Here is a 19,801-nt window from a genome sequence, read left to right on the forward strand (position 1 = left end):
GTGAGGTGAGGGTGGAAACCATGGCAGTCACTAATGAACCCATCTGACTCCAGCAATGACCATTTGTCCCTAGATTCTACTTTTGTGCTTTTACCACTAGACCCTAATGCAACCCTTCCTTTCAGGCCACTGTGTGTAGCTACATCCACTTACAGCTCTATAAATAACAACAGCCAGGCACACAGTGACCAGTCACCTGTGAAATTAGCATCAAACGGTCTGATCAGGTTTCTTTACCAGCCCTTCTCCTCTTTGCCCAAGGCCAAAAATCCAGACTATGCAGTTAGACCAGAGTTGCATCGCGCTTCCCAGTACGTGTGAATGAAGGACAGCCCTAACACTGACACAGGACAACCATTTCACTGTACATCAGTCGAACCAGCTTTAATAGAAGAGGTCAAAATTTTAACAAGTGCCAAATCACTAATATTAATTTTATAACTTCTGAGTCCTACGAAATTTATTGTACCAAAAGCTCTAGTAGTTCCAAGAAATTAAACACAGGTTTATTCTTAAAGTGCAAGTTATTTTATAATCAATTAAACTTAATAAAAGTTAAAATAAAATTTAACAACATCTGAAATTTAATGTGGCTAAATATCAGTTGGAGCTGAAAAGGAAAGACTTCTTCGAGCATAAGTAGATATGATTACTATCCATTGAGACGACTTATTTCCAACTCCGCGTGTTGCATTCACATTCTTTTGTTTTGACTATAACAGATTACTTGCCCAAGCTGGGAAATACAAGATGGCAGCAATTTTTGTGTAGCTCCCCAGAAACAAGCTCTCTGCCCTTGTTTATATATGGGCATTCATATAAAAGATGGACACCTTCTCCACTGAACAAATACAGATTCATGGAGCAGACACTATGTGTAAGATTCACTGCTAGATTCTGGGGAGTCTGATGATTAGATCAATGTTCCTAAAATTGTGCTAGCATTCATATGCTGATAACTTAGTGCACTAAGTTTGTTTTACACATAAACAGAGGCTTAAGAAGATGAAATGTAAGAACAGCAGGATAATTTTTCCAAGTTCAGTCTATCACTTATGCCACACCCCTGGTCATACCTCACTCCAAACACAAACACTTAGAAGCTCGTTTGGAAAAATATAAATATCTGTCTAAATCAGGAAGCAGAGAGAGTGGTCAGTGAAAGCTTGTCACTGATGGTGGTGACAAGAGCCTCTCAGTCCCATTCACTGGCTGTTGCTGGCTGGAAAATCATGCTGATTCCTGATAGAGAGCACAAGCTCAGCAGCCTGTCCCAAGAAACAGCTAGAAAACAGGTTTGATTTCATCACAGCATTATCTTTATAACAATACTAATCCTCCCCTCTCTTCACTTATTCTTTAAGACCAAACTAAATAATTCCTCTGGTGTCTCCATATCACTACAGCCCATGGTAACATAACCTGTCTCTTAATCCTAAAGTTCTTCATTCCCAACAAACAGTAGACTAGTGAGCACATTATAACAATCTGGGGAGCTTTAAAACAAACAAGAAAGTAGGCTTGGTCCCACCCTAGAGATTCTGGTTTAATCCAGTATGTAGTGGGGCGGTCCTGGCATGGGTATCCAATGAAGAGCCAAAGTTGGTGAACATGCCATCAGAATAGTGTTTCAAGCACTTTTCCAAGTGTGGTCACTGGACCAGCAACATCTGGGAATTTGCTAGAAATGCAAATTTTCAGGACCTAGACCAAATGAGTCAGAAAATCTGAGAGGAAGATCTGGTGATGTGCATTTTAGTAAGCCTTCCAGGTGATTCTGAGGCACACTAACATTTGAGAGCCACTACAATAGATGATCAAAACTGTTGAGTATCACTTCATTGTTAATTAGCTTTTTTTAGAGATTTTATTTATTTATTTATTTATTTATTTATGCAGAACCGGGGTCCAGGCCAGAAGCACGGGAGGGTGAGAGGATTCACCAGAAACAGAGCCGGGAACAGAACAGGCAGACTGAAGAAATACACTGCTGAGGGGAGCAGCAGGCGAGACAGGAGAGGTTTGCTGCACCATGTGGGACCCTCACCAGCTGGCCGGGATCAAACTGGCGCTGCAGAGGCTGCAGACAGCTTCACAGCGCTGCGCTCAACCGCCTGCGCCACCAGGGGATGCCCATTGTTAATTAACTTTTAATGCATTGACATCTAGCCTTTCCAACTAGGTAAGAGTTTGAATGGACAAGAACTATATTTTCTGTTTATTTCTATGTAACCCTACAGCCAGTATTGCGCCTAATATAAGTAGGTGTGCTTCATTATTATTTCTTTACTCATCACCCTTCAAGCCATCGTTTGTAACACAATCCACCCCCTCCACAGAGAAAGGGAAGCCCTGGACCAATATGAACTAACATGAATGACTGTCCCCAGAAACCTGAAGAAATTCAGATGCCTTCTCACCCTACATTAACAACTTCTCCTCACACTATCCTAAGGTCCTGATTTTTTTTTTCATCCAGCATTATGAAGTGGGGTTTGTAAGCAACTACCCTGAAGTGAGGTTTTCTTTAAAGTCTGTTTTGTTAAGAGAAAGAAAAATCATTTCAACATATTTTTATATGCAACAAAATTCAACATTTATTGATCTTCTATTGAATGCAAAGCACTGTCCTGAGAATCATTAGGATACACATATGTCTTAGGCATTAATCCTCAAAGGACTTAGAATAAAATAATAGTGCCCATAACGCTTCATTCTGAAGTCCAGCTTTCCAAGGAAAATGTTATGTTGCAGTCTACATAAGACTGAAATAGTCATAGGAATTGTTCAAGAAACATTAGCTGCTTCTACCACAACCTAGAGGCAGTATCTTCAATCAAACCAAAGTATTTACAATGAACTAAAAGGTGTACAAATGTCTTTTAGAAAAACACTAAGTAATAAAAATTGAAATAAACACATCTATTCCAAATAAGTGACTATAAGCACCAGATGTCCAAACACAACCAGAAAACTTAAATATTTGGGACTAGAAACCCCTATGTGACCAATTAGAAAATGACAGGGTTGAGAAGGAGGATCCTCCATTCATTAAAACCTTCAGACTGGTGGTCTTCCTGACTCAAACTGCTGTGATCACCTAGACAAGCCTACCAGCTAAAGTAAGACATGTACCTCTAAGGTCCCCTTTAGAGATTGTGTCTTTATTCTTCCTCCAAACACACTGGGTTGTTTTAATCATTGAGGGGTAAGTAAAGGCATGGGGTGAAAGAAAGGGTTTATAATGGTTATCAAACCACCTTCCCAGTTTATTTTTGGCCTCAAGAAAAGATCCCTCATCACGAATAGCAATACAGACCTCTCAGTTGCAGAAGGATTAAGTCAATGGGTTTTTCCATAAGTCTGATGACAGAGATGTGGGAAATGCTTGTGCATGGTACAGATGGTGAGACTAGACAGCATTGGGGAAAAGTACTCCCAAGTAGGCATCTCAAAGGAAAGGCAGGAAGACACACAAATAAAGTCATATGCCATGGTATTCCCCATCACCTTTCCTTTCCAGGGCTGCCTGTGAAAATAGAACGGGATGCATTGCTACCAATTTCCAGGTTTACTGAACAAGCAAGTTAGAACTTGAGTTGGGAATGGTTCCACAGTTAAATTTATAGCTTACATATTTTTAAAAGAAAGGAGAGGAAATTTGGAAATACTATTAGAAGTTCCCCAATACCCACACCTTCTCTACCACACCCAGACCTTCTTTGAACACTTTCAGTGACATAGACTTAACTATTAACATTTTGGAAAGCCTTGATAAATTCCTTTCCTGAAACAAGGCCAAAAAAAATGCTCTCCACTTCTTTCTATTACTAGTCCCAGTTCCACACTAAGAAAGAAAAAACTAATCCCTCTTAGAAACCACAATCCATATAAATATTTAGAGTCAGCTATCATGTGTACATTTTTCAAGTATTATCCCCCTAAAGCAGAATGAAGAATCCTAATGTGTGTCTGCCCCCCCCGCCATCGTTCCCTTACCAAAAAAAGGCCAACACAATTAGAAGTTGTAACTATGTCTGACCTCTCTGACATTATTCATCTGATGACGGTCACCATGACACATCCAAAAACACACAACAGAAACAAAGACCAGCTAAGTAAGCAATAAGTACTCATGAGGCCTAAACGCCTTGAGAGTGACCCAAGGGCCAGATTCCACTCCAGTGAGACCAGAAGAATCCCATATCTACCAAGGGTCAACTGTCTCAGGTATCAATAATTTAAAAGCAGAGAAAACAGACTTGGGATATTTCCAAGGGTATCGTTTCAAGGCAGAAAAGCTATTAGGAATAACATCCTCACACTGTTTAAAGTCAGATTCAAAAACTGACTTTCCTTCCAGCACCCAGACAAAAGTGCTGGCAGCTCACCTTGCCCAGGTGGCAAACCCCCTAATGCAACTTCGACTAGATCTGATCCAGGACAAATGATCTAGTTGCTTTAAAAGTTGTGTCCTGGCTAAAAGCACACTCAAGGACAACTCTCCCACCCCTTTGCATCCAACCCTACCCACTCTGTTACACTTGTCTAGATACATCGGTCAGACCAAGCCAAGCCAAGATGGGGAGACCTGACTCACCTAGGGCCTGGGTTGGAATGGCCTGCTATTGGGGGAGGGTGGAAAATGCAGCCTTCTGCAAAGCAATGTGATACCCATTAGGTTAAAGTAAGGCCAACGGGATAGGCCTAAAAGCTGGGATATGATAACTGGATTAGGAATCATTTCCGAGCCTCTGCTGTGAGCAGGATGTTGACAGTAAGCACCACCCCCAGGGAGGTACTGATGAAAACCATGACTGTCAAGGCAGCAGCAGCTCTCACAAGGAAATGTGGAATCCATCCTGTTATTAGCCAACAAAAAGATAGTGCCCTGAGAAGGAGAGAAAGGTATGGCTAAGTGGGAGAAAAAGCAAAAACACCGCAGTACATGATTTTTATGATTCAGAATCACAAATTACAGCTTCTAAGGATGCCATGTAACATTCTTTACAACCTTACCCCACCAAACAACATACAAAAAATTATTTCCATGTGGGGATAATATGCTTAATGGTTTCTAATTATGTATTCTGTTTATTCTGCAAGTACTTATCTGGTAATTCATAATTTACCAGAACAAGTTTCTATTTGCACAGATTGCTAACAGATTTATATTCTGAAAAATTCACAACTAGCCTAGATTACTCTGGAGAGATCAGGAGTTCCTGAGAGTCACCAGGTGCACCAGAATCACCTGGGGCATTAATTAAAAAAAAAAAAAATTCCTTGCATATCACCTTCCTACAGAACCAGAATTACCAAGGTGGAAGACTGGTCCCATACCCTATTGTAAATCAACTTTACTGAGATATAATTTACTTAGAAAAAAATGTACCACTCTAAGTATACAGAACTTGATATTTGACGAGTCTAGCAAATACATACTTGGTAATCAAGATATATATATATATATATTACCATCACCCTAAAAAGTTCCCTCATGTTGGACCCATAGATTTTTGTGGACATTTTCTTTTCAGTTGTTTCAGAAATAACAATTACTTGTTGAAGGGTTTTGATGATGGCTGCTTTTAAATTCTTTTAGGTTTCCAACATTTCGATTCACCTTAGTGTTGGCATCTGTTATTGGCCGTACTCATTCATGTTGTGAGTTTCCTAGTCCTTGTGGTTTTTATTATATCCTGGACATCTCTATTTAGCAGGCAGTACCCCTGCTGAAAGGTAGCCTGAGGACTTTATGGATATGTAGATTCTGCTTCCATCTGAGCCTACCAATACTTCCCTGGCAAAACCAGAGCATGAGTCACCTTGCCTGTTGCAGGTGATATGGTGAAAATTCAGTTACCTGGTTGGCCCTTCCCAACAAAAATGGGGCACTGCCTCATTACCTCAAAGTGAGCATGACTACCACCAGAGAGGGGGAAGTAGAGAGCTGATTCATAACCCTTTGTTGCTGCAGGGTTGGAAGTTCAGCTTTAAAGCTAGGCCCTGCTGACACTATCTTGGCACTGCCCTGCCCCTCCCAGAGAAGAATGGAAGATCACCACCTGCAGAGGAACTGTAGTACACTGCCTGCTTCCAAAGCACAGGATGGAAGATCAACTTCCTGTTGAGCCCAGATCAAACAGGATTGGGGGTGGGGGTCGGCAGTGGAAAGGTGTGTGGTTTATGCCCTTGGTATTTGGCTGTAGCAAGGAGGGTATTGCCCAAAGATTTTCTGTTGTTAACCCACTTTTCCCCCAGGTCTTTATCTAGGGGAAACAAACTTTTCTTAGAGCTTTTTTGCCTGTGTCTCCTATTCTGGCTTAGAGGTTTTTTTGTTTTTTGTTTTTTTTTTTAAAGATTTATTTATTTGTTTGTTTGTTTGTTTGTTTATACAAGCACTGGGTACAGTCAGAAGCCAGAGCGGGGAGCAGAGCAGGCAGAAGGACCAAAGTACACTGCTGAGGGGAGCAGCAGGCGGCAGGAGAGGTCTGCGCGCCATGCGGGACCCTCCTCCGGTGGCCGGGGAGCAGCCGGGGATCGAACCAGCGCTGCAGAGGCTGCAGGCAGCTTCACAACCCAGCGCTCTACCACTGTACCACCAGGGAGGCCCATGGGTTAGAGGTCTTGATGGCACCCAGTCCAAGATACATAGGCATTAACAGGCAAACCCAAGGACTAACCACCATGTCATTCCCCAAGTCCCTAAGTCTTAAAGCAGTCTCCCTCTTTCTACCTTTCAGAGACTGCAGATGCTTTTTGGTTGTGTAATGTTCAAGGTTTTTAGCTGAAGGAGAGGCCATGGGGCCACTCCATCTTGGTAGAATTGGAAATCTTCAGGTTGTCTATTTTTAAATGCTCTGACTGATTTTGATGCAACAACAGGTTCAGAGGTTGTCACACTGTTCTGGAATAGCACAAAAAAAGTAATAATAGTAAAACCAAGGGACTCAATTAGGCAAATCCCCAATTAGAGCTAAAACCAACTAAGTGCTTACTATGTACCAAGCACCTTATTAGGCATTACAATTGTATTACTTCATTTAATCTTGTAATAACTTTTATGTTTATTATTTTCATCAACTTCTTCCATATAAGGGAACAGACACTCCGAGTTTAAGTAAATTGTCCAAGATCACACAGCTCACAAATGGTGATACTTGGATTCAAAACCAACTTATTTGACTCTCAGAATTCATGGGCCTCCCAGTGACCTAGGGGTTAAGTCTCAGCAGTATCACTGCTACAGCCTGCATTTGATGCCTGGTTAGGGATCAAGCATGTGGCATAGTAGACCTCTCCTGTCTTGCCCGCTGCTTGCCTTAGCAGTGTATTTCAGTAAATCTGCCTGTTCTGCCCCCCACTCTGTCTCTGGTGACTCATTTCACCATCATCCCCCTTACACACAAGCACCTCTGGCCTACACCCCAGTCCTTCTACAGACAAAAAAATAATAAATAAAAATTTATTAAAATACACTAAAGTATGATTCTACGGTAAAAAATAAAGTTAAGGAACATAGGAATAAAAAAGGACTTGTGTTGGGTTATGCATTCAGAATCTCACGGGCATTCCTTCTGGGCTAAGAGGTGTAAATCATTAAGTCCTAACCCATTAGTATGGTTTTTCATAATGTAATTTCACCTTAAAGATTATATAAGTTCCCTGACAGGAAGCCTATGTGCCTCTGTCAGACTGTATAGCTGTATATAACCAACCCAGTTAATTTTTATTAAATGAGATAAGGAATGAACCCAACAGGAGAAAAACCAGAGTAAAAATTTGGACATAGGGCAGCAGATATGGCACTGGACTGATGTGAATGTCTGAGTTCAATTTGGATTTAATTTAACTAGTTGTGCACACATTTAGGTTCTGTAAGGCTCTGATATTTATCTAGAGGGTAGGCAGGATTAGAATTTTGGATATAGTTTAGCTTCCTTGCCAATCAAAAGGGAGGGGAATGGGGTAGGATGGAGAGTCCCCTCAGTAAAATACTAGTTCACACTGCAGACAGGTCAAGGTAGAACCAAAACAAAACAAAACATCCTAGCTTCTGGATTATATTCCCAGTTCCTACTCCTCCCAAGACACTGCTACCCCCTCTGCCTTAGTGACCTATCTTCGTGTTTATTTGGCCAACTACCCATTGTCCTCCAAACCCACCTTGACAGAGACACCCTTAATCCTGCACCACAGAAATTAACACTACATCTTCTGTGCTAACACCATACCTTGTGCCCCTTCCACAGCTGTTCTAAGACTACCTGTGCATGTATGTTCCACTAGACTGTGAACTCCTTCGGTGCAGAAACAGTGCTCACTCACATCTGTACCCCCAGGGCCCAACACCATGCCTGAGACCTAGCAGTACTCACTGCATGTTTTTGAGTATCTTAAAGACACACTTTCTCTTTGGAACCCCAAAACCACATTCTCACCACTTGCCTTTTTAGGTACCTGCTAATACTATGAGAAAAAATCACTTGTAAAAAATGGTCACAGAACAGAAAGGCAAAATATCAAAGAAAAAGCTGTGAGTTCATGTACAAAGATCTCTGGGTGCTACAGTAGATTTTAGGTGGTAGATGGGAATTCACACATTAATGTCTAAAAGCCATGAATGCACAGTGGCCAGACTACAAAAGATTCCTCATCCTCAGTGCTTCCTGCCTCCATGATTCTGAGCTCTCCCCCACAGCTCTCAAACACAAAACCTGCATCTCCTTGGACTAAGAGGTTTGTAGGTAAAGCCACATTTCCTTTTGTTATCTACTCTAAAACCAACTGGCCATTAGGTCTTCCACGTGGCAATCTGCTCCTGCCTTCCCTATATGAAATCATTTTAAGTACAACTAATTGGCGTTCATGAACAAATAGGTTTTACATTTGTCCTCTAACTTTAAATAGTGCCATTAAGTTCTTCTAAGTGCATCTGAGAGCAAAAGAAAAAAAAAAAGAGTAGAAAAAAGATATTATGTGAAGTAATGAGAAACACCAATCGGCTTGGAGGGGAATATGTCATCCTTCTGTTGTTCTCTAGTCGGTCTCTAGAAACCCCTGCTTTATAAGGGAAAAGATCTCCAAAATCCACAAAAGTCCTGTGTGTTGCATTCTGCAAAGCTTAACTCAGTGGAAGCAGGGCAGCAGCCTCTAACTCCATGTAATCAGCTTATATTCTATACACCATGTAACTCAGACCTAACAGTAAGTCTATTTGACTCATGTCAGAACCACAGGCTCAGAGCCAAGAATTTGAGATCTCAAAACATGTCTCAAGCTGAAAAGAATGAGCCCACTGCCGCCCTTCACCTGCCTTTCTGGAACTCTTGTGAACTCAGGGCTGAGGATGTCTGTCACAGGTGAGGCAAACTAAGCAAACCCTTCATACAAAAAAATATCCACAGGTTACAAGCTTTTGTTAAGTGTCTGCTGAATGATTATAACACCCACACAAAGTTCTAAGGTCCTCACTTAAAACAAAAAGTGCAAAAGATGCTGTGCTACATTCACAGAAGTATCTACAATGGATTAAACTAATATTTGGAAAACCAACCCAAAAAGGAAAAAAAAAAAAAACAAAACCATAACTGCTCAATAAAAGACGGCCAGTACACACAAAATTCTTATAACGTGCTCCAGTGTATTAACAACCCCAAATGAGAACTGACAATTTCTCACCTCACTGTTCTACACCAACCACTAGGCAGGAGACACACCATTCCAATCAGACACATAACCTGTAATCACTTAAGCCTCACACTGTACCAACATGACCATCCACCACAACCACCAACTGCTTTTGTTATAATAATGAAAGCAATTAATAAGTGCTGAAACACTTATCTGGTATCACTGTTCTGAAAGTAAAACATGTGTTTTACCCTTCACAACAACCCCATGAAGAAAGGACTAGAATTATCACCATGTCCTAGCTACAGCTCAGTTCATTTGGACCCTCCTAACACAATTTCTTTGTCTTTTCGCCTTGGTTGATATCACTCATTTATTCTGAATAATTGAGTTTACTCTATGGGTTGGGAAACAGGAGAAATGAAAGACTGAGCAATACATACCACCCTGTTCACCCACAACCTCTGGTCTGCATCATTAATTCCTAGACAATAAAGGCAGCAGCCAGCTCCCAGGAAAGGAGGGGAAGCAGATATAAAGGCAAACATACCATAAGCTGAGAAACAATTAGGTATCTAAGCTAGAGTGCCAGCTATTTCAAGCTAAATGCAGAATGGTGCATTTCCATCACCATTAACTTCAGGAAGATTGCAGCTAATTTCATTGAATTTATAAATGTAACCCACTCTTTGAACATTACATAAGTCACCCCTCAACCTCCCACTTCCTGGACAGCAGTCAATACTTGGAAGGCAGTCAACTTCTTTCTCTCCATGAAACGAGGAAAGAAATTCCAACAATGCTATGTACACACTAAGAAATATTCATTAAACTCGTTTATTTGTGATTTTATCTCCCACCTAACTAATTACAGCTGAAATAATATAATATGATTTACGCTTCTTGTTCAAGTGTGACATATTTAATAGATTATTCAATATTGGTTTATCCAGCTATGTCAGACTGACAGTAGCACTTAATGTTAATCAGGAGTATGCCTATGTATCAATTTTAAGCTTCATACAGTTCAATGAAATTATCAGAGTTGCAAGACACCATCAATATGTTTTGATCTATGTGTCAAGAGACTTGGGATGTTTGTTAATTTTTCCTTCATGTTCTGCTTCACCACACAGGATGAAGGAAGGAGTCTAAGTAAATACACGTGCCCAGACTCTGGCTTATAAGTCTCATGGTTTAGACACCCCAAGGCCCAGTCTACACAGATGGCCTGCACTCCACTCAGAGCCTTGAAATTAGCTAACTACTCAGGTCACACTTCATGTACTCCTTGGAGGCTGTCTAAAATATAGGTCCTTCCTTACAGGACATGCCCTCTCCAGCCACCTCATTCACCTCACCCTCCTGGTTCCTCTTCCCCACCCTCTATCAGTGCCCCCTCCTTTCTAATCAAGGCAGCTGTGTCTCGCAAGCCCCTACCCAACAACACGCAATCTTCTCCAAGGCCTGACATGCACAGATCACTCTCTCCATTTTTGTTACTGAAACAGGAACAGGTTGTTCTGTACCTGAGGTTTCCCTACACCTCATTCTACACCTCACAGCTTCCAACTCCAGAAATGGTAGCTCTGTATGCTGTAGCTCTGGAAGGCTATAACTACACCATTAGTTCACTGATCTCATGAGAAAAATACTCAGAGGCTTGACTACATGGATTTGAACTGAATAGAAAACCTCCCCTCTTTGTGTCAGTTTCATTACCAAATGCTTAGGAAAGTTCCTAACACTTGGTAAGTGGTGAATACTTTTTTCAACTTCGTTTTTACTTTCAGTTTATACAATCTAGTATGAGAAAAGAAAGCGTGACTCTGATGTGGTCAAAGAGCTAGTTGGTGACATGGTCACAACTAAAAGTATTCTGCTAGGTCTTGTTGCATCAGTCACTTGTACACAAACCAAATATTTACCAGACAATTTCCACAGACACAGCAATATACCAGATACTGCATAAAGTCCTGAGGGAGACAGATAGGAATAAAATATGGCACCTGCACAGAGGAGGATAAAGTCTGGTGGGAGAAAATGTCAGGGGTAATTACAATTTAATTGGTCAAAGTGATGACAGTAACTTCAAAATGGGTCACAGAAGAGGCAGTGACTACCCTGCCCCAGGGGAAGGTTTAAGAAAGTTTCACACACAAGGGGACATTTTAACTGGCCTTGGAAGATAGGGACAGAAATGAAATTTTAGGCAGCAGGCACAATGTATACCTCAAAGTAGGTAGAACCCCTAATGATCTAAAAAGTACACCTAACTTGACAGTGAATGGCCAAGGTCTCAAAGGAAATGCACCTGCTAGAACTGGCTAGTGGTCATGTCCATAAGTCAGGGACAGAACAACTCAGCAGGCTACTACACATGCACTATGTTGGTCCCCTTACATGCCCATACTGATTCTGCAATAACAAAAGAGAAATTGTTAATAACCATTATTTTGGCCCTTGACAGTGCTGCATGCTTGTGGAAAGGGTCCATGGAGAAAGGAGTTGACTCTGAGTCACCCAGCCCAACACTGCTATCAATAGAATATAAAAGGATCTACTGGTTCTCTCTCCCACCCCATCCCTCACATTCCACTGCACGCACATGCAATTGTTTATTGTGGGTTCCTATGAGCCGGCTACTAGCCGGCCACTCATGGGCAACTGTGACATATTTGCTATCTGCAAATCACAGCAAAGCAGTCCTTGACTACCTACAGAGTATAGCCCATACCAGGAGGCAGGCCCGGGAGCGCCTAGGCCACTGATGACCGGATTACGAACTATCTCCATGGTGGTCTCAGGATAACTCTGCCTGTGATGACATCAAATACCTTGCTGATGCAAATGTCTCTTAATGTATGATCACGATGTCACCTTCTCTGTTCCTCGTAAAACTTTGTCCCCCATTCCTTTTCACCCTCTACACTTTATTCCTCAGACCACTGTCACATGTTCCGTTTTACTAGCCTGTATGCTTTCACAATAAATGGCATAAAAACTTCGGCTCAGGTAGCAGAGATTTGCCTTGCAAACCTGCTCCACCACTGCTGTGTCCCTCATCTCATTCCTGCAGCAAAGAGGCAACAAAGCTCCTGCCTCAACAGTTTATTTTTTTTTTAAGATTTTTATTTATTTATGCATACAAGAACTGGGTATAGGTCAGAGGTGTGGGGGGTGATAGGATTCACCAGAGACAGAGTGGGCAGCAGAACAGGCAGATCTACTGAAATACACTGCTGAGGAGAGCAGTGGGCGTGACAGGAGAGGACTGCTATGCCAGGTGGGTAGCTCCCTGGCTGGCCCAGAGATTGAACTCGTGCTGCAGAGGCTGTGGATAGCTTCACAGTGCTGTGCTTAACCCCTTGTGCTACCAGGACAGCCCCATAAGAGTTTAAGATTATGAACCACAGGCAACTAACTCCCTTTCTGATCTAGTCTCCAGCTCTCCCTCAAATATATTAACAGGGGTGAGTGTGCCTTATTGCTTTTCTCATAATGCAACCCCAACAAAGGACTGAAAAGAAACACATCTGGAGCTGTTTCATCAAATCCTACGAGACTGTTATGTCCCCCCAACTCTTACCTGAGCACAAGCGTGAGAAGCATGGCACCACCTAAGTTTGAGCTCAGGCTCTCTAAGATTCAACTTGTTTCTCCACTATTTAGCCCTGGGTCCTGAGAAGGTGGTTATCCTATGGATCTAATCTAATGAGAGCCACCAACCTATAAGGACTAAAATGAGCAATGAACAGTGCATCAAAGCTCAAAGTTGTGCTATGGCAGGAGAATGATTAAGAAATTCACCTACTCAGAAACAACTCAAGGCAGCTTGGAGATCAAAGCTTGAGAAAACTAATTCAAATGCGTTTCTTAAAATTCTAGCAGCTTATGAAAAACAGTTTGGTAGTTCCTTGAAATATTAAAAAGAAAATTAGCATATGATCCAGCAATTTCACTTCTAGTGTATCTCAAAAAGAAGAGAAAGAGGAATCTTGAAAGATTAAGCTATAAGAAGTAAGATGAACATTCCTTAGCTACCAACAAAGTCTCCTGTCCTCTCCAAATGCCTCTGAGGACTTATTCAAGTCTCACAGAGACATTATTAGTATGCTGACATGGGCAGACTAGGAGGGGCAGGGATACCTTATTGAGTTTGTGCTACAAAGTTGTGGAGGACTGTAGAGAACATCATCTATCCTGGACCTGGTTCCACAAGCCTAAACATAATTAAGCACCTTTAAAGCCACAGTCTAAGTACCACAGCATCTTCTTTGCTCAGCAAGCTTGTTCTTCCACAGCCAGTCAAGAACTCATTAGCTCCCTAACACTGGCTTACCACAACCACAAACTTCTCATGCTAGCAACACTCTTGCTTCTGTAAATGGGGCTTGGCTGATAATTGAAGTGCATTCTTCTGTGTGCTGAAGGCATACAAGTTTTGCATATGTCAAAATGCCTATCTTAGAAAAGACAGCCCTACCCTGGTGGGAATGCCAAGTTACACTTCTTTTTATATGCTCCTCCCCACACACTCATTACTTTCATTTTTTAATTCACTACTTTCAAACCAAGTGCCAGTCAGCCAAGAAGTCCTCAATCTTTGTATCTTGATTGGCTCTAAGAACCGTGGGGAAAAGATCCACAAGCAGCCAGGTCAGCTCTGTACCTCTCCATTCATCACTATAGAGACTCCCTTGATGGTGTAAAAAAAAAAAAAAATCTGGAATAAAAGGAACTCCTTTAACAGGCATTCATAATGCCCGGAAGCACAGCTGGAACTCCAGTGTTCATCCCAGCCAGCAGGGGCCCAGGTTACATAAATCCTGTTCCTAGCACTTCAGTAAATTACTGGCCAGTATTAACTTGGTCTAAATTATTCTGAGAATTATCATAAGTCCTTATGCGAACATATTAGCAAGGACAGAATGAAGTCCATAGCCTTGAATGACTAACCCTCTTATCAGAGGGTGACCATGAGGGAGTATTGGTGCTACAACTTCAGTAGTTAAGAAACATATGAGATGAGTCTCCACCCAACTTGAAAGGCTTTCAAAGTCAGAATGAGTCTACACCCTGCTTTGCATTCTTAGCACAATCCTGTATGAACTCAATCCAGAATGCTCACTGGGTACCTACCATGTCCAAGGTACCACGCTAGTATTACAAGGAATCTCAGACTGGGATAAACACATTACACCTTAAGTTTAAGGTAAGATAAAAGTGTCAGTATAGCAAAGCAGACAGTGACTGTGCACCAGGAGGTAAGCAAAAAAATACCATTGATAAAACAGGACCAATACATGTCAGCTTCTAAGTGCATCACATACAACTCATTTATGCTCTCAATAACCAAGAAATGAGGATAGAGAAAGGTAAACTAATGTGCTCAAAATCAAACAGTCTCCACATGGTCAACCTAGGATGAAATCCCAGAGTCTCAGTCTCCTCTGCCTGGAATAGAATACTGAGAGATGATAGTCAGCTGGTGGTGGTCAGGAAAGATATATTACAGATGAGGGTATTTGAAAGAGATCCTGAAGTATGAGTAGATATTGTTAGTAAGGTAGATGAAACCATGAATGCCATGTGTACATGTTCTTACAAGATCAGCCACTTTCACACAGATATAAATTATATCCATTCTGGCTACCGCTGCCTTGGCTTCTATCCCCACAGCATGCGTCTAAGAGGAAAATGAGATCCCAAGAACTAAAAGGGTTCCATCCAGTCATCCTCAGTGTATCACCTAGTGACAATGCCTCTCATTCCCCCGGGGCATCATCTTCCTTCCCCGGGCCTCTTCAGAACAGTGCAGGCATAACCCTGATGTACTTACTCAATTGTGCTGATGCAATTAAAGTATCCTGATGAAGGTTCACCCTAAATATTTTTAACCGCCTTATTAAAAGGTGTGATGCAAGTATAAGGTTGCATTATTATTTTTAAGTTCATCCTTTGCAGTCACTCATTTAGAGGTGTGAAAATAAAACTTGTGTTCCATCTCTCACTTATCATATTTCCGCTTGATTAACAAGGCTTATTTTCCTGAGTATCAAGATGAAGGTACATGGCAGAACAGACTCTATATTATGATTTCACACAAACAAAAAAATATTTCTTATACAGTGAGTGTTTCTGAGGTACATGTTATTAAGAATAGGCAACTCTCCTCACCTGCAAATAAGCCGCACAAGGCCACAAGGGACACTCAAAGGCCTTAGGCACGTGTTTTCAGAATAAAGACTTCTTTATTCTTGTTCCTTTTCTTTTTTTAAACTAGGAAAAGAATTTAGTTCATGGTTTGTGAAAAAAGTTTACCCCATAACATTCTTTTAAGATTATTTCAAAATCTGTGACCCACATCACTGTAGCTTCAGCATTAAGTTGATGACCAGGAACCTGTGTGTCACCAGACCTTGCTATACAGATATTGTCTTGGACATTTATTGTGATATGAGAGTGAAAACGTCCAGGATTAATGCTTGGTAATATGTAAATTCACTACGTTTTTAAAAATTACACAACCATATTGAGAAACAGCAGCTTTCCAGAAACAATCTTCTTTCACAGCCTAATAACTTTTTTTTTTTAATTAACCTGCAAATACTGGCACTACTACGGGAATTAGCTAGAAGCCAAGCTCAGATAAAAGGCTAAAATATTTTAAAAAATCAGTATCATAAACGACAGAACTGCGTGGTTAGTAATAAAACAGGGGTATTCAATTTCCTTATTGTACAGGAGGGAAACTGGGTTCAAAGAAATGCATTAAGTCAGAATAGTAACTAGGATGAATCCCAGTCTCCTGTCAGCCCATGTCAATATGCCAAAGCAGTAACAGCAAAAACTTTGGTCATCTTAGACAATGAACAATGTCATTTAAGTCCACTGGAACACAAGTCTGTAAGGCTAAGAATTTTATTTCTCTTGTATGCCTTTATAGTCTAGGGCCTAACACAAGGTCTGCCACATAGCAGATACTTTGTAAATATATTGAATAATCAAAAAACAACCCCCATCTGCCATTTAGTAAAGACCCAAAATATGTATCAAGGCAGTCTCTTATGTGTAGTGTTTGTAAAAATCCAATGAGAAGCATCAGCACAAGAATAGAGGTAAGTTCAAAATACTGATCTTTGCCTGGAAGAAATTTAACCCACAACTCCTGGTTCTGATTCTAGTTATTAGCTCATCCAGCCAAATTCCCTACTGTGAGAGCAAAGAAGGGACTTTCCAAAATTAGGGGTTAAAAGAATTTTCACAGTATTCAGAGGAAATCTACATTCACCAACCTCCTATTTAATCTCATACCCATGTCCCATATCCCTCCATATTTTCTGTAAACAATTATCCCTTCCCTTCAATCCCTGATGGTAGGAAAGGCACACAAATAACACATGAAGATAATCATACAAAAAAAGCTAATGGGACAAAAATATTTAATGCTAGCAGCAAAGGAAAGGCATTCTAACTCACTAAATCAATGAGCAATGAAAAACATCAGTATCCCTCACAGCCAGTCACTGCCTTGATAACAAGCAGCAGGATTCAAATCCAATCACAGTCACATCAGCTGTGGCAACAATAAGAGCCGGTGGATATTACATACAAACAAGACACCACCCCAAGATGGCAACAAAGATCCCAGTGAATCTGAGTGAAGGTCACATCTAGAACCCAGGCCCTCAGGGTAGAGCAACAAACCTTATCAACTCAGGAAACTTCCAGGCAGCAGAGACATGCATTTTTATCCTTACAAGCTATAGACATTTTGATCCATGCACTCCAGTACAACAAACAGACCCAAGTCAGCAAAGCGAAAGCAGAAAGCAACTACAAGCTCTGTATTAGTGGTTAGTCAAGACTGAATAAAAAGTTAACAAGATGCTAGGAAATTTTACTTATCTTCAAATCTACTTGCAACCATCTTATCTGTTAAGTACCTTTCATATTCAGCAAAATAACAGCCAGAAATCTGTACAATGAGTTTTTCAATCTCAAAATCTATTTTCCTACCCATATACAAGCTTTTGTTGGAGACAGTTCCTATAATTAGTAATTATTTTATTAACTTATTAATTCATAATTATTTTAATATGGAAAACAGTTCTTTACATAAAGGGGCTAGGTTTCTCTGCTCTCTAGTCTCTCTAGAAAGTAATGATTTACAAGTAAACAGTTTAAATATATTAAGGTAGCCTGGAATTGTGGTTCTCTATACTTACTATAACACAAATCTTCATTTTAAAAAACTCATCCTGGATGAAATTATTTTGGTAAGTTTTGATGTTAGTATAATACTATCGTGTCTTTTATAGGACAAGACACTTGTATTTTGGCCAGATATTTATTCCTTGTATCATATGATACGATGGAAGAGAAAGAGCATGTTCATGGAGGAAGAAAATAACTATCAATTCAATATTAAAGATCTTTTCTTTCATTTAACAAATCAAAATGCAAAACTGCAAGTAGAAATTAAAGCAGCTGAATGTGATCTTTACCATAGAGCCTTGAGAACTACTAAAATTGAAGATGTGAAGACTGGGTCAAATTCAGTTTCCAAAAGATTTTCCAAAATTTGAAATGGGTTCTTTATATTCGAGGGTACAGGAAGAAGGCTAGAACCACAAAATAAAACATGGTCTTTAAAAGCCACAATATGAGAGTCACAAAGAGAAGGGTCACCTCTCACTTAAAAGAATACCTGTTGATAAGTACTGACAAAATTTGACTCCCCAATATACAACATGCAGCAGTGACCAGTAACATCAGATGTTTGAAACCTAGTTACAAATTATCAAATTAACTGTTCAGTCAGCCCAATAAGGAGTACAGCTTAGCAATTAAGTATATGTGTTCGCAAGGCAGACAGCTATTGACTTTAGGCAAATTATCTAACTTCTCTGTGACTCAGTTTTCCCACTGGCACAAAGGACCCACCTAGGGTTGCCATGTGGATTAAATAAGTAAACCACAAGCAAGGTATGTTTTCCTACCATCATTAATTACTGTCATCCTCACCCACATTTTTATTTTCCCATTTTTTTTCCCTAACAGGAAGAGAAACCAGGCCCTAACACCAAGCAATAGTAATAAGGAGGGTGAGTTGGGTTGAAATGATCTAGCAAGCCCATTTCCTACATTGTGATATAATGCTGATCATACCTGAGGGCACAAAAAAGCAGAAAGGCTTACACCTTACAGTTCTCTCTCCATTGAGAACTCAAGAGGTGGTTAAAAAAAAACTGAAATCTTGAGAACTGAGAGGTGGGGCCTCCCTGGTGGCTTAGGGGTTAAAGACATGGCACTATCAAGCTACTGCCAGCCACTGCAACATGGCCAGGGAGCCTGCTGGCAAGGTACAGCAGGCCTCTTCTGTCGCACCCCACTGCTCCCCTCAGCAGTGTATTTCAGTACATCTCCCTGTTCTGCTCCACACTCTGTCTGGTGACTCCTCTTACCCTCCCCCCTCCCCCACCCCACTGCACCTCTGGCCTACACCCCAGTTCTTCCAGGCATAAATAAATAAATCTTCAAAAAATAAAAAGTTAAAAAAAAAAAAAAGAACTGAGAGGCAATTTTTAAGGACAACAGAAGATTAGAAAATTCACTGGGATTTTCAACAAATAATATGTCAATAAGCTTTTTTAAACTCTTAAAAGAAACTCTTTGTTTTCTGGTCTCCCAATACATTTTTACTGGAAAGCAAGGTGGTCATTCTTTACTCAGAAAGAAAGTACCAGTTCTGAGTGCTTGAAAGCAACCTTCAGGATCAACACCTCAGTGATCACAACAGGGACCAATTAAATACAGCTATCTTTCAGCTTGCTGAGAGGCAAACACATCTACTATCACCTCCTCTCTGAAGCCTTCTCTGATAAACCAGCTGGATCTACTTGTGTCTAAAATGCTCGCCTCTGTTTATTCAGAATTCTGTTGGCAAGTTTACTCCAGAGGATTATAAATTCTGTTTCTGTATTTCACTGCCCTATTAAACTGAAACTTGCCTAGAAGAAGCATATATCCATCTTCTTTTGTTTTGTGCATTTGCTGAATGAATGTCACAGGCGTGGGTTTTAGTCAACTCATAGGGTTAATGTGTACACTGTGTTAAAATTGTTGAAACCTAAATGAAAGGAAGGAGGGACCACTAAGA

The 19,801-nt window shown here is 40.7% G+C and overlaps 1 protein-coding gene across 7 annotated transcripts in view; it reads right to left on the bottom strand.

Annotated features, from left to right (window-relative positions):
* AUTS2 (activator of transcription and developmental regulator AUTS2) overlaps positions 1–19,801 on the bottom strand; it is a 1,093,480-nt gene that overhangs the window by 917,923 nt on the left and 155,756 nt on the right. The gene's annotated exons all lie outside the window — the stretch shown is intronic.

The sequence above is a fragment of the Talpa occidentalis genome, unplaced genomic scaffold (genome assembly GCF_014898055.3).
Source record: "Talpa occidentalis isolate TD23 unplaced genomic scaffold, MPIMG_talOcc4v2.1 talOcc4.12, whole genome shotgun sequence".
In the NCBI taxonomy this organism is placed as follows: Eukaryota; Metazoa; Chordata; class Mammalia; order Eulipotyphla; family Talpidae; genus Talpa; species Talpa occidentalis.